Source organism: Crocodylus porosus, unplaced genomic scaffold (assembly GCF_001723895.1).
Source record: "Crocodylus porosus isolate Cpor-Errol unplaced genomic scaffold, CroPor_comp1, whole genome shotgun sequence".
Taxonomy (NCBI): domain Eukaryota; kingdom Metazoa; phylum Chordata; order Crocodylia; family Crocodylidae; genus Crocodylus; species Crocodylus porosus.
The window spans coordinates 5,568,940-5,581,933 of record NW_017728926.1 but is presented as its reverse complement, the minus strand read 5'-3'; the positions used below and the strand labels follow the sequence as shown (position 1 = coordinate 5,581,933).

The 12,994-nt window shown below is 46.8% G+C and overlaps 1 protein-coding gene across 5 annotated transcripts in view; it reads right to left on the bottom strand.

The window, feature by feature from the left end:
- Positions 1-12,994, bottom strand: part of MMEL1 (membrane metalloendopeptidase like 1) — an 81,180-nt gene that overhangs the window by 42,821 nt on the left and 25,365 nt on the right. The gene's annotated exons all lie outside the window — the stretch shown is intronic.

Below are 12,994 nucleotides of genomic sequence, written 5' to 3'. Positions count from 1 at the left end.
CTTTGAGCTGTAAAACTGAATGGAAAACCAAAATGTTTCTGACTGTTCCAGGGCAAAAAGCGTAGACAAACAATGCAATGCGTGCCCTTGCCTGCTGCAGTGGGTGGTTCCTTAATTTGCTGTACAGCAGAGACCTTACTTGAAGACTTTACAACCAGATGGATAGGACACCGTGAGGCTTTAACTGAATTGTACTAGGGTAGACTGATGCTCCTGCTGGTACTTAAAAACCCCAGAGCTTCCTGGTTGGAGGGTTCTGCCCAAGGTCACACCAGTCACTATGTTTGGGGCCTGGAAGGAGTTTTCCCCCTAGGTCAGACTACGAGGGTTTTGCCTTTCTCTTGTAGCGTGAGGCCTGACTGTTTTCTTAGAATTTGCTGAGCGTGTCAATGAACGGCTTCTGTGTTGTAATGACCTCTGAGATCTCTTCTGTTGCGTACCAAGTGGAGAAGCATTGCTAACATTAGAAATGTATCAATCCTGCCCAAGTCTTTACATGTCAGAATCCTTGTTGCACTTGTATATGTGTGTGTGGTTCTAAAATGGCTTGTTCTAAAGGCTACAGATTCAGCTTCGCTGCTCTTCCCTGATCCAAAGACCAGTGAAGATTTCCCACTGACCTCTGTGTGTTCTAGATCAGCCCTAGCCCTGCTGCGTGTGTATTTAAGAGCTGTAGCACAAGCTGCACTGAAAGCAGTAGGGTGTGCACTTGCTTCGTCTGTTTTGCTTTTACAAAGAGCCCTTCTCTGGAGGCAAAGAAACTTGTTCCATAAAAAAATTCTGTTTGTTCCAGCTCAAGACATCTCTCCCAAGTGCAAAACCTAACGACCTCTGCCCTTCCAGTGAGTTTGATAACGTGTGAGCTGCTGCCACCTAGGAGAGGAGATAGCGGGTGCGTCTACACATGCACATTTACTGCACAGTAACCAAAATTACTGCACACTATGGACATGTGTCTACATGCGCACATCTGTACTCACAGTAAATATGGTGACTTATGCTGACTTGAGCATAAATTTGATACCTGCATCATGCCGATATCAAATTCACACCCAATTAGTTACTGCACAGTAACATACATGTAGATGCCTTACTGAGCAGTAACACTGTGTGTGTGAACTGACTTGGGACTAACTTTAGTCTTCAGTCAGTCCACACACAGTATTAATGCACTTTAATGCCTGCACATGTAGATGCCAGCCTATTCCCACTTGCTGTGCAGTAACTTATTGCACAGTAAATTGAAGCCAGCATAAATGCACGTGTAGACCCGCCCAGTAGGTAGGATGTTCCCAGTGGAACTGCAGGAGAACAGTTCTACTCTGCTTTCCGCATGGTTTAACAGATAAAAAAATGCATGGCAAGGGTTAGTACCCTGTCTGACCTGCATGGGTTGGATTTGTAGAGGGCTGGCATGCAGGGGTGTGGCTAGGAGCTTCCAATCTCCACTCCTCAACAGCTTTCCAGCAGGTCTTCCCCCTTCTTCTGGACCTCATGACTCACATCTCATCCACCTTGTCCCTTGCTGGCCTCCAGTTCGCCCTGTCTCCCCCTGGACTCCTCCTAGCTCACCTGCAGCTGCCACTGCTGTCTTAGGGGTGAGAGAAGCTCCTGCCCCACTCCAGGGGCTGCATGAGGGTTTTGCTTAGCTTGGAGAGCAGCAGCAGCTGTGGTAGCAGTGGACAGGTAGGTTTCCTCTCTCTGCCAGCTCCCCAGCTGTCTGCTGCCACTGTCTCTGCCATCTTTCAGGCTGAGCCCAGCCCCTGCACAGCCGCTGAAGTGGGACAGGAGCTTCCTTCACCCCTGGGACAGCACTGCCAGCCACATGTGAGCAGAAAGCCTGGAGGCAGAGAGGAGCCCCAGTAGGGGCAGGGAGTGAGCTCTGGGGGAGATGAGTGAGCGTGGAACAGGGAATGGAGCTGGGGGTGGGGAGAGGACATGCCTCTGAGCACAGGGGAGAAGTGGGGGCAGTGGGATTCTTGCCTTCTTTGGGACTGCCACCCTCAGGTGCCTGCTCTCTCCAGCTGTCACTCCAGAGCAGTAATGCTCCAGAGGATATATCATTTATGTGGTGGAGGCCGAGAGTGGCACCTCCTGAGATGCTGGAGGACTGCTCCCAATTTGTATTGGTCCTATGGAGAAGTCTAATTTTACAGCGGCGTGAATTGCCTAAGAGGAGCTAAAGATAATCCTTGCTCAGAGAGGATTATCTGTGAGATGCTCGGAGCCCACTTAGCTCATCTTTTCCTTCCTTAACATGTGGACATTTCCATCTGAAGAGCTTTTAATATATGGGAAAAATAACATTTAACAACACCCACAGGGGGCTGGAAAGCAGGACGCTTTTGGATGCTTGGTTTCTTTCTCAGCCCCTTCAGTGAAAATACTCCAGGTCTGAGGCCTTCACAACATGGGTGAATCACTTACAGCTTGATGAAGCCCTCACAACTGGGCTTAACTGGTGCATGGCCTTTGAGGTTGGCTATCTGCAGAGGTGTGAGATTTGCCAGATATGCCCTTGTGTCAAGTATTCCATGTGTAAAATGGACAGTGTAATGTTCATGGCTGTGCCAGTGAAGCAATCCTTTCATTAGCATTGCTTTGAGATCGCCTGGTAAAGGGAGGTGCCTTTACCATGATGGGCATTGTTCTTTATAGTACGTAATCATTAGGAATGGGCCCAGGCTGTGAACCTGGAATCTGGATGCAAAGTTCGCTGGAGTTGGGGCTGTTTGGTATGTTACAGAACTTGGCCAACTCCCCAAATTGCCTAATGTCCAGCAATGTCTGGATGGGATCTGTTCTAAGCAAGTGCTTTTCCTGGTGTAATCTGGGTTTTATTTTCACTTGGCTACTTTAGGCTGGGTAAAAGATCTCCAAGGCCCTTACAAGAGGGAAAAGGCTTTCCAAATGGACTGAACTGACTTGAAGCCTACTTTCCTTTTCCTTTTTCTTTTTGTTTTTCTTATTAAAATGCAATAATGTTTGTGGTGCAGGAAGCCAAAAACAAGTGTTTGATAAGAAAGCAAGCATAGAGGGAAACTACATGCATGCTTTGTTGTGGAGTTGACTAATCAGCTCTGCAGAAAGCGTCACCATCTACATGTGCAGTACTATTAAGCTGGAATAAACTAATTGACTCTACTGTAGGATAGTAATGCCCAACAAAATTACTATCCTATGGTAGAGTTATTTACTCTGCTGCAACACACGTGTAGATGGTGGCTGGGGCTGGCTGGGGCATGAGGGTGCTACAGTAATAGGGCTGCCTGCTGGTTAACCCTGCATTGTAGCACCCAAATGTCTCAGTCAGCACCTTCACAGCACATTGAGCTGGGGCTGGGCCCTAGGCTCCCCCTGGGCTCCCTGCCAGCCAGGGCTGTGATGCCTGGGCTCAACAAGTAGCAATCCCAGGCGCATGTGTAAGCACTGCTCCTGGGAAGCAATAAACTCTGGGATAATAAACTCTGGTGCAAATTGCACCAGAGTTTATTCAGGCATATTAATTTCATGTGTAGACACACCCGCAGTGACTATAATTCAGGTAGAACTAAAATGGTGTGAAGGAAAAGAGGGCTTTGAAGTTTCTCAGTGGAAGTAACATAAACAGCACCCATTCTGACCAGGAATGTAGCATACAGGGCCTAACCAAGTGCACTGGGGGGGAATATGCACATCAGAAAACCACCTTGCATTTGGGTCAGGTAACTGTAGCAGAGGCCTGGGGGTATGAGCTAGGGAGGGGCCAAAAGCTTTTGCAAAATTCAAAGCTTCATGTCATGTTAGGTTTCTTGCATTTTGCATAAACTTGGAACTGAGCTCATTGTCATACACACACTTCCTGCAGTGCACAGCTTCTCTACAGAAAATGTTTGGCCCTTTTCAGGTGCAAACAGTTTTCCAGAAAAGCTGACTCCACCTTTGAGTGAAGAAGCAGCAATATGTTACACATACCATGTGTCAAATTTAGATTTTATAGACATTAGGGCTGGAAGGGACCTCATGCGATCATCAGATTGTTTGATAATTTTCTCCAAGATCTTCCCAGGAATTGGGGTCAAACTGATTGGTCTGTAGTTCCCTGGATTTTCCTTCCTTCCTTTCTTGAATATTGGTACCACATTGGCCCTCTTCACTCTTCAGAAACCTGTCCCAAGCACCATGAGTTCCTCAATATCCACGCCAATGGTTGAGCTAAGATGCCAGCCAACTCTTTTAGCAGTCTTGGGTGCATTTCATCAGGGCCTGCTGATTTATGGATGTTCTCTCACAAGGTCTCCACCAAATGTAGGTGTATGGCCACCTGTACACTTGTAGTCCTGAGTCTTGTCAGGCAGGGTGAATCCCCTTGGGCTGGTGAAAAACTGACACAAAGTAATCATTGAGGAGATTAGCTTTTTCCTGGGTGTCTGTTGTCAGCTGCCCCATTTGATTCAGCAGGTGTTCAACATTGCCTTTATTTTTCTTTTGACTTGCTACATATCTGAAGGACTTTTTATAGTCCTTGATTCCCGTAGCCAGCTTGAGCTCAGTTTTGGCCTTGGCTTTTCTTGTTCACTCCCTACAGGTGCGGGCCAGTGACGCATAATAGTCCTTAGAGGTATTTCCGATCTTCCAACCCTTATAGACCTCTCTTTTAAGATTTAAGGAGGTCCATGAGTTCCCTGTTTTGCCAAGGGGGTTTCCCAGCCCTTTTACTACCTTTCCTGTGGGCTGGAATGAACTTTCCTTGAGCTTTTAGGATTGTGTCCTGAAGGAGCCACCACTCATCCTGGACTCCCTTCCCTGTCAGATCATGATCTTTCAGGGCCTTGACAACCAACCTTTTGAGGTTGTGGAAGTCAGTTTTCCTGAAGTCGAGGATTTCTGCATTGCTGAGTGATTTGCCAGCTTTGCAATGGACAAGGAAGGTGATCAACTTGTGATCACTGTTGCCAAGCTTCCCTTCAATCCTCAGGTTGCTCATTAGATCATCCCCTTTGGCCAGAACCAGATCTACCAGTGCCTCACTTCTTGTGGGCCCATGGACTTCTTGAATCAGAGCTTGTCAGTGCAGGTGAGGAAGCTATGCAACTGATTAGATTTGGCTGAATGCTCCTCCCATGAGATGCCAGGGTGGTTGAAATCTTCCTCCTGGTTCAAGCTCTTCCTCCTGGTTAGGATGTCTGTAATAGACTCCTATGGTTATATCCCCTTCACCATGTTCTCCCCATATTCTAACCCAGAGGATTTCAAGTTGTTCTCCTTGGGTGCCAATGCCAGCTAGTAGGGAAATGTATTGCTCCTTGACAGAGAGCTACACTCCCACCCTTCCTCCCAGCATGATCTATCCTGTACAAGGTATAGCCATTTATACCTGTGGCCCAGTCATAGGTGGAGTCCCACCAGGTCTCCATTATCCCTATGAGATCATGTTTCTTATTGCTTAGAAGGAGGACCAGTTCCTCTTGTTGGTTCCCCATACTGCTGGCATTAGTGTACAGGCAGATGAGCCTGCCATTGGAAGCCCTGGGCTTCTCTGTACACTTAGGAGAGTCCTGTCCATGGGCTGGGGTAGGAGTAAGTTCGACTATATTTTCTGATCTGCTGATTATGTGCTTATTTTTTTCTGGGCTTGTGCTGATGGTTGTTTGCCCATCCCCCAGAGAGCTTAGTTTAAAGCTTTGTCAAGCAGGTCAACCAAACTGGCTGATAAAAGCTTCTTTCTCACTGGGGTGAGGTGGAGGCCGTCTTTTCCCAGCAGACCACTGCCTCTCTCCCTGAGGTGCAGACTGTGATTGAAGAAGCTGAAGCCTTCGGAGGGGCACCAACGCCTCAGTTTTCTGTTACCCCTTCAGTACATCTCTTCCTCCTGTGCCCATGACCCATAACCGGGAGGATTGAAGAGAAAACCACCTGTGCCCCTGACCCTCTAAGCCCAGCACTCAGAGCCCTGTAGTTACTCATGACCCAGCCCGGATTGCTCCGAGCCAGGTCATTTGTGCCCACATGGATGAGGAGCCTGGGGTAGTGGTCAGAAGGCTGGATAAGTTTCGGGATCCTCTCAGCTACATCACGGATACGGGCCCCTGGGAGGCAGCAGACCTCATGGGCTAAGGGGTTGTGGCAGCAGATTGCACCCTCTGTCCCCCTCAAGAGGGAGTCACCCACAACAGCCACCCTGCGTTTCATCTTAGGTGTGGTTGCTGGTTGCCTTCCTTCCTCAAGTACTGGAGTCAGCAACTCTGCTGGCTTTGCTGATGTTGCTGCGAGGGGTTTATAGCTGTTGTGGAGTTCCAGGGGGGACGGTGACCCTGATGCCAGGGGGCCTTGGGGCTGGAGACTAACTTTGTCCAAGCAACCCTTGGCTGGACCTCACGGGGGCTCCTCTTGTCTGCCCTCGTCCTGCTAGCCTTCCTTGTTCTTCCATCCTCATTCCTCAGGTGAAGAGCCTGGCAGTAGGTATCAATCTCCTCTTCGCTATCCCTGATGGCATGTAGCCTCTGCACTGCAGCCTGGAGCTCCCCTATCTGGCACTCTAGGGACTGTAATGCAGAGCACACCCCACAAGGAGGGATGTCTTTTCTCCTGAACCCAGGTGCCTGCATTCATGCCAGGCAGTCCCCCCAGCCCAGAGCCAGGGGCTCTGTCTGGATGGAAGCCACAGTGGTACCGGGGTGAGGAGATCTTTCGGGTGAAGCACGTCACCACCATCACACAGGTAGTAGTCCAGGCTACTGCTGTGCTGACCCTTCTTTTCAGACTTGCTGTCTAGAGCCTCACGCCCCTCCTGCGTGCCCTCCTCCATGAATTCCTGTGCTAACTTGTGTGCTAGGGCCCAGAGTACACCTGTTTATGTGGCTCTGGCTGCGTGGCTCCCTAGGGGGCTGGGCTAAGTGGGAGCCGTGGGCAGCATGACCCTCCTCAGCTCCACTCAACTGTCTCCCGCACCTAGCTAATGCCCATCCATTGCAGGCCCCACGTACATCCTGGCTCTGCACTGGGGGTCAGGAAAGGGTCCCAGCTGGGGTCCGTTGAGGTCCCTTGCTCACAGGGATGCAACAGGCTTTTACCCATGAGTCTTGTTCTGAAGCTGATCCTAGTGGGTGCATCTACACATGTGCTTTAATGCACAGTAGCCCATTTTACTGCACATTAAAATGTCACAGCAAAAACACCCTAATACGTTAATGCACAGGAAAATTAGGCTATTGGGCATTAAGCATCACTAAAAAAGCATGCCTTTTGCCACTGCATATTAGGGCAGCCTACTGCGTATTTAGTTAGTACTTCACATTAGAGGTACTAAATTTAATTCAGAGTGGCAAAAATGCATTAATGAAAATATAGATGCACCCAGTAAGTATTAATATGACTTAGTTTTCTGAGCAGCCACAAGTTAGTGCTTACTACAGTCTATATATAGATCACAGTACTGCATCAGTCTTGAACCAGCTTGAATCCATTCATTTTCAGTCTCAGCCCTGAGATGACATTAGAGCTAGTTCAAGGCTCCAGTGAGGCTGGCAGTGTGGCAGGGAGTGACACAGGCACAGCATGGGAGTGGGTCCCAGCCCCTGCCCTGCTCAGGAGCCCTGAGCCAGTAAGGCGCTGATGGGTGGGAAGGGTGGGAGCACAACAAACAGTTTTGTTGCTGCCCCTCCCTCCTCCCCACCACTGGAATCTCCTGATCATATTACCTCCATGGAGCAGTTTGACATTAACTCAAGAGATGGAGGTAACACAATCTGGAGATACTTGCCGCTGGAAAAGGCCTAACTTTACTGTGATGCAAAAGCACTTAGCACTGCTTGAATGCTCAGACATTAGCATTATAGGAGCAGTTTGCACGTGCTCAGTGCGATGTGTAACAAGGCCTAGAGGCTGTTGGAATCTCCAGTACTGGGGAAATAGGAGGTGTATGTAAAAGAGTGAAATAGGTTAAAACAAATAGGACGAACCACATCAAAGATGTGCAGTGCTGGTCTTACCAGACCCCAGGGACCCTGTTCTCCTCTGATACCACCTTGGAGCTTGTGTCCTTGTTTACACCAGGGCAATGGCAGTGCAATGTGTGTAAACCACCAGTCAAGTAGAGATGGAGCCTTTGCACACACTTTCTATTTACTTTTCACTGTAAGAGGTGATGTCCCAATGAGGGAGAGGGTTGGGCTCCTGTTGCCACATATGTGTAACTCCCATTGAATTACATGGGGGTAATAGTGAGTAGGGAAAATCAGGTTCATGGATACTGTGACATGCTTTGGGATCACCAGAAGAAAGAAACAAAATATTATTTGAAAGATTGCACCATTACTGTGAGATGCAAACTTTGGTCTTGCTTTCTCAGTTAAGTCCTTCAATAGCAAAATGCAACCCATAAAATATTTGAGGAACACAGATGTTTGGAGGCATTTTATCTTCTCCATTTGGGCTTGTTTAAAGCCAGACCATTTCAAGATAGGATTCTGATCATGCAAACCCATTGGGAAGGACAGAAAATACCAATTAATTATAGCTCTATTTGTGACTATCAAAGAACTATGTCTAAAATAAATAACAAAAAGAGGGAGGTGGGATTTGATTGAAATCTGGCACAAACCTGATATTTCAGTTTTCTGCTTTATGATCAGACATCATAGAAACAAAAACATTTCTATGGACTCAATGATATTCTGTGGTCCCTTCCAGCCCTAATGTCTATGAATAATATAACTTTACTGGATAAAAAATGTGTAGTATGAAACATTATAATCATAACCAGGCCACAGCCATTTTGAGAGAGTAACAATCAGTTAAAACCTAAGCTTAAATGCCTTTGCCAGTTGGAAGAAGTGTATTTGCAATAGAATAATTATAATAATTTGCCCTTGTTTATATTGGGGCGGTCTAACTTTAGAAACACTAACTGACTAATCCTTATGAATACCACTGTCAGGGAGATTGGTGTGAGACGAGGATCACTTCCAAGAATATATTCAGCTCTGTGATATTTGTTTAACAAGCCTCAGCCACGTTTTGGGGTTTGTCTCAATGAGTACCTTGGAGGTTATGAGTCCACATGAAACAGATGAGTTTTCCAGGGTCTCTTCAAACAGCCAGTTCCTCACAAAGGACTTGAACATCTGTAATGGCCAGTGAAACACATAGCTCTCATGTGCTTGTACACCTCCCAAGGTCAAGACTCCTAACAGCTGGGTTTTATGGAGACATGACTCTTCTTAAGCAGACGACTCTTCTTTGATGGCTGCAGATCACAAACATTTTTTGTGCTTTAAAAGGCAGGCTTTCCAAAAGGCCACACAATGATTCCCAATGCTTTAAATGCAAAAAGGAATTTAAAGTCACAGTTGCCTGCATAAGTTTAAATGTTCATCTTAGGTAAGTGGCACCATGCAGAATAGTGCTGATTCCTTCCTGCAGGGTCTGTTTCTGCTTCACTTGAAAGCATAGGCTTACTCTGGAGAGAGTGTAAAATATATACATTTATGCCAGAGACCCCAAAAAGAAGCTGATGTTTTTTCCTGATGTCCCATCAATGGATGTTGGACCAGATCCTTGAGGTCTGGCAACACTGGAGTAATTCAATCAGGATGTGACCTTTTATGGTAAGGTCTTCAGAGGAAAATCTGTCCCTGTGCAGAAGGGGTATGGAAGGATTTTGCTCACACTTGAGCCTCAGTTTGAAGGAACACTGGGGTTCAAGTTGTCCACAGGGCTTGTGCTTGTCCTCAGTCCTACAGTATTTTTCAACATCAGCGCATCCACAAGAGGTTTCTGAGGCATGATCTTTGCTCCCCACTTACATAAAGCGTGCACTGCAACTTCCTCCAGCTTGCACGGTGACTGTGGATCTGTACTGCATCCTCTTGGCAAAATCCTGCCGTTTCCCCTTGGCCTACTTGCTGCCTCACATGGTTTGATTGGTGTGTGCATGCTCTTGGCTTTGATGCTGTCATGTGCATGCAGCTACCTGCTGTGTGCTGATGGATGCTAACACCCTGCTGCAAAGCCAAGCCAAATTGGGAATCATAATTGGGGATTAAAGTGGAGAGGAGAATGTTCCTGGCTGCTATAAATAAACTGTGGGAGGAGAAATGGGAACAAAAACACTGAAGGTGCTCAGATTAGACAGGCATTTGATTCCTCCAGCTAGACTACTGCCAATATCATGGTATCTCCTAAAGTACTCTTCATTTTCTTAATTGGCCCAGAGTTTTGATCTGTTTTTTTCTCTACTTCATCCTTCTGGCTACAGGCAGCTTCACAACTGATTGGACTTTCTGGGGTTCAGAGGCACGTAGACACTTTTTCTGGATGGGGACACTGAGAGAGAATGACTTTGATATCTGATCCCACCCATTTTAGACTTCTCAGGTGCTGGTGTGAGCGTGCCACATAGTAATAAGTGGCAAAGAAGATCAACAGCTGAAAGGTCTTATCACAATGAGACCACTGTCTCCCACCCTTAAGGCTTTGACTTTTATTGAAAACCCACTTTGTACTGAAGGGAAATTTTTGAATAACAAGAGCTCTCTGTGGCTTATCAGGTACTGGAGAGCTACTACAATGCAGTGTTTCTTGGGCAGCAAAATGGGTAGGTCTGTCTATTTGGCACCAGGGTTTGAGCCCTAATAAGTGCTGTTTTTTTTGCCAAATATATTGAGCTTTTTATGGTTATTTGCCATGGCATAAGGTAAGCCCTTGTAGATGTACCCACATTAGCTTTTCTCAGCACGGCTAATCAGCCCAGGTGGAGCACCATGCTAGCTCATGTGGTTGTACTACTTCTGGTATTTGAGCTGGATCATTTGGAGATAACTTATGTATCTCTGCATGGCACTGTATTCCACTCAGGTACTGCCCCGAATGTGCTAACCTGTGTGGCTTTATGCCAAGTACACACGCCTCTCTCTTTCTGCTGCATCTCTCAATCCTCTCTCACCTAATCAGAATGTATTATAATGATAAAAAATACTTCCACGGGGCTAAGCTATGTAGCTTACCATCTTGAATGAAAAACCTGTGGACTGCCTTAGCATTAGGGAATCATTGCTCAGAATTACAAAATTATAGTTGAACTGAGGACCTGGGGCTAAGTATTTGAAGAATGGAAATGTTCATACAATTACAAAATGACTAACTTTTGCCAAGCTGTGACTAAACTTCCCCTTGTAACCATCCCTTTCCACATCTGGACCAGCAATGGTTAGAATTCAGCATGCAAGAATAAAGGGAACTGGCAGTTCATTAGCTAAGTAATGAGAAGCTTCAAAGAATACGTTTTCCTTTTCCAGATTTCCTTTCTCCTAGTGGACCATTCAGGAAATAAGAACACAAATCCGGCAGTATTATTAAACTGTGTGGCTTGAGACATTTTTAATATGGGTCAACAGTTCAAATCTCACCAAGTTATCATGATCCAAAAAATCATTAGCCACCTGGTAGTTATTCCATGAGTGATCTAGGAGTTGCAATCTAGTTCTTATTGGACACGTGTCCACACTATAAAATTACTCTCTTGTGACTGGTGCTTGTAGATGCCCTGTTTGGCTTTCTCAGTGGAAGAGTCTGTGACTGAAAGAGCCCAGAAGCTGAACTTCTGCTGTTAAAGAGGTAGACCCTTCCAGGCACTGTTGAGATGCAACTGCAAGATCAGTGAGGTGCTGTTGATTCCCCCTTCCCCTGCTCATGCCATCTCTGTTTTGTGCTTGCAGGAATTCATTTTCAAGGACCTGAAAGGCAGTGATGTCTGGAGGGATAGAGCACTGGTTTGGGATGATGCAGACCTGTGTCCTATTCTTGGTTCTGCCACAGGTCTGCTGAGTTACCATAAGCAAGTCACTTCAGCTCTGTATTACAGTTTGTCCATCTACATAAGAAGGAAGAAAAAGGCTATATGAGAACAAGTATGGGGAGTAAGCAGGAGGAACTGGCACTCCTGTTAGCAAATAGGGAATATGATCTCATTGGAAGAACAGAGACCTGGTAGGACACCCCGCATGACTGGGCTGTATGCATAAAGGGCTACAGAAGGGATTGGGCAGGGAAGAAGGGAAGAGGTGTAGCTCTCTATCTAAAGGTATGCCTCCTCATAGACCCAAATTTGTTCAAGAGAAGGATGACTCAAGACCCTGTGGATCAAGATATGGGGGGACAAGGAGAAGGGGACTTGGTGGTACGTACCTACTACAGACTGCCACACCAGGAGGAAGAACGGGATCTGGAATTTTCCAGACAACTGATGGAGGCTGCATGTTCATGGGACACGGTTGTCACGGGTGACCTCAATTACCCACTGACATCTGCTGGGAGGAGCACTCGGCTAAATCTGACTGGTCATGTAGGTTTTTGACCTGCGTGGAAGAACTTTACTTAGTACAGGAGGTGAGCAGGCTGACTAGGGGGAAGGCTTTGTTGGATTTGGTTCTAGCCAAAGGGGATGACCTGGTGGGAGATCTGAGGATTGAGGGTAATCTGGAAGATGGTGATCATGAAATGATAGAATTCACTATCCATTATAGGGCAGGGAAGTCAGCCAGTACGGCAGAGGTGCTTGACTTCAGGAAGGCTGACTTCAACGAGATAAGGAAAATAGTGGGAGAGACCCTATGGGAAGAGGGACTGGAGGGGAAGGGAGTGCAGGTGGGGTTGTCATTCCTCAATGGAGCGATCCTCAGAGTGCTGAAGAGGTCCATTTCTATATGCAGGAAAGGTGGTAAAGGGGCCAGGAAACCCTCTTGGCTTACCAGATGAGTCAAGGAGTGCTTAAAACAGAAAAGGAGGCTTATGGACAGTGGAAACAAGGGGTAGTCACCAAGGAGGAATACATAAGTATAGCCCATATTTGAAGGGAGAGGACAAGGAAGGCAGGGACGGCAGCCGAGATCAGGTTGGTGATCAAAACCAAGGACAGTAAGAATTCCTTCTTTAGGTATATAAGGAACATGCAGAAAACCAAGGGAAATGTGGGGCCTTTGCAGAATGGGACGGGACAGCTGATAACAGACAGTCA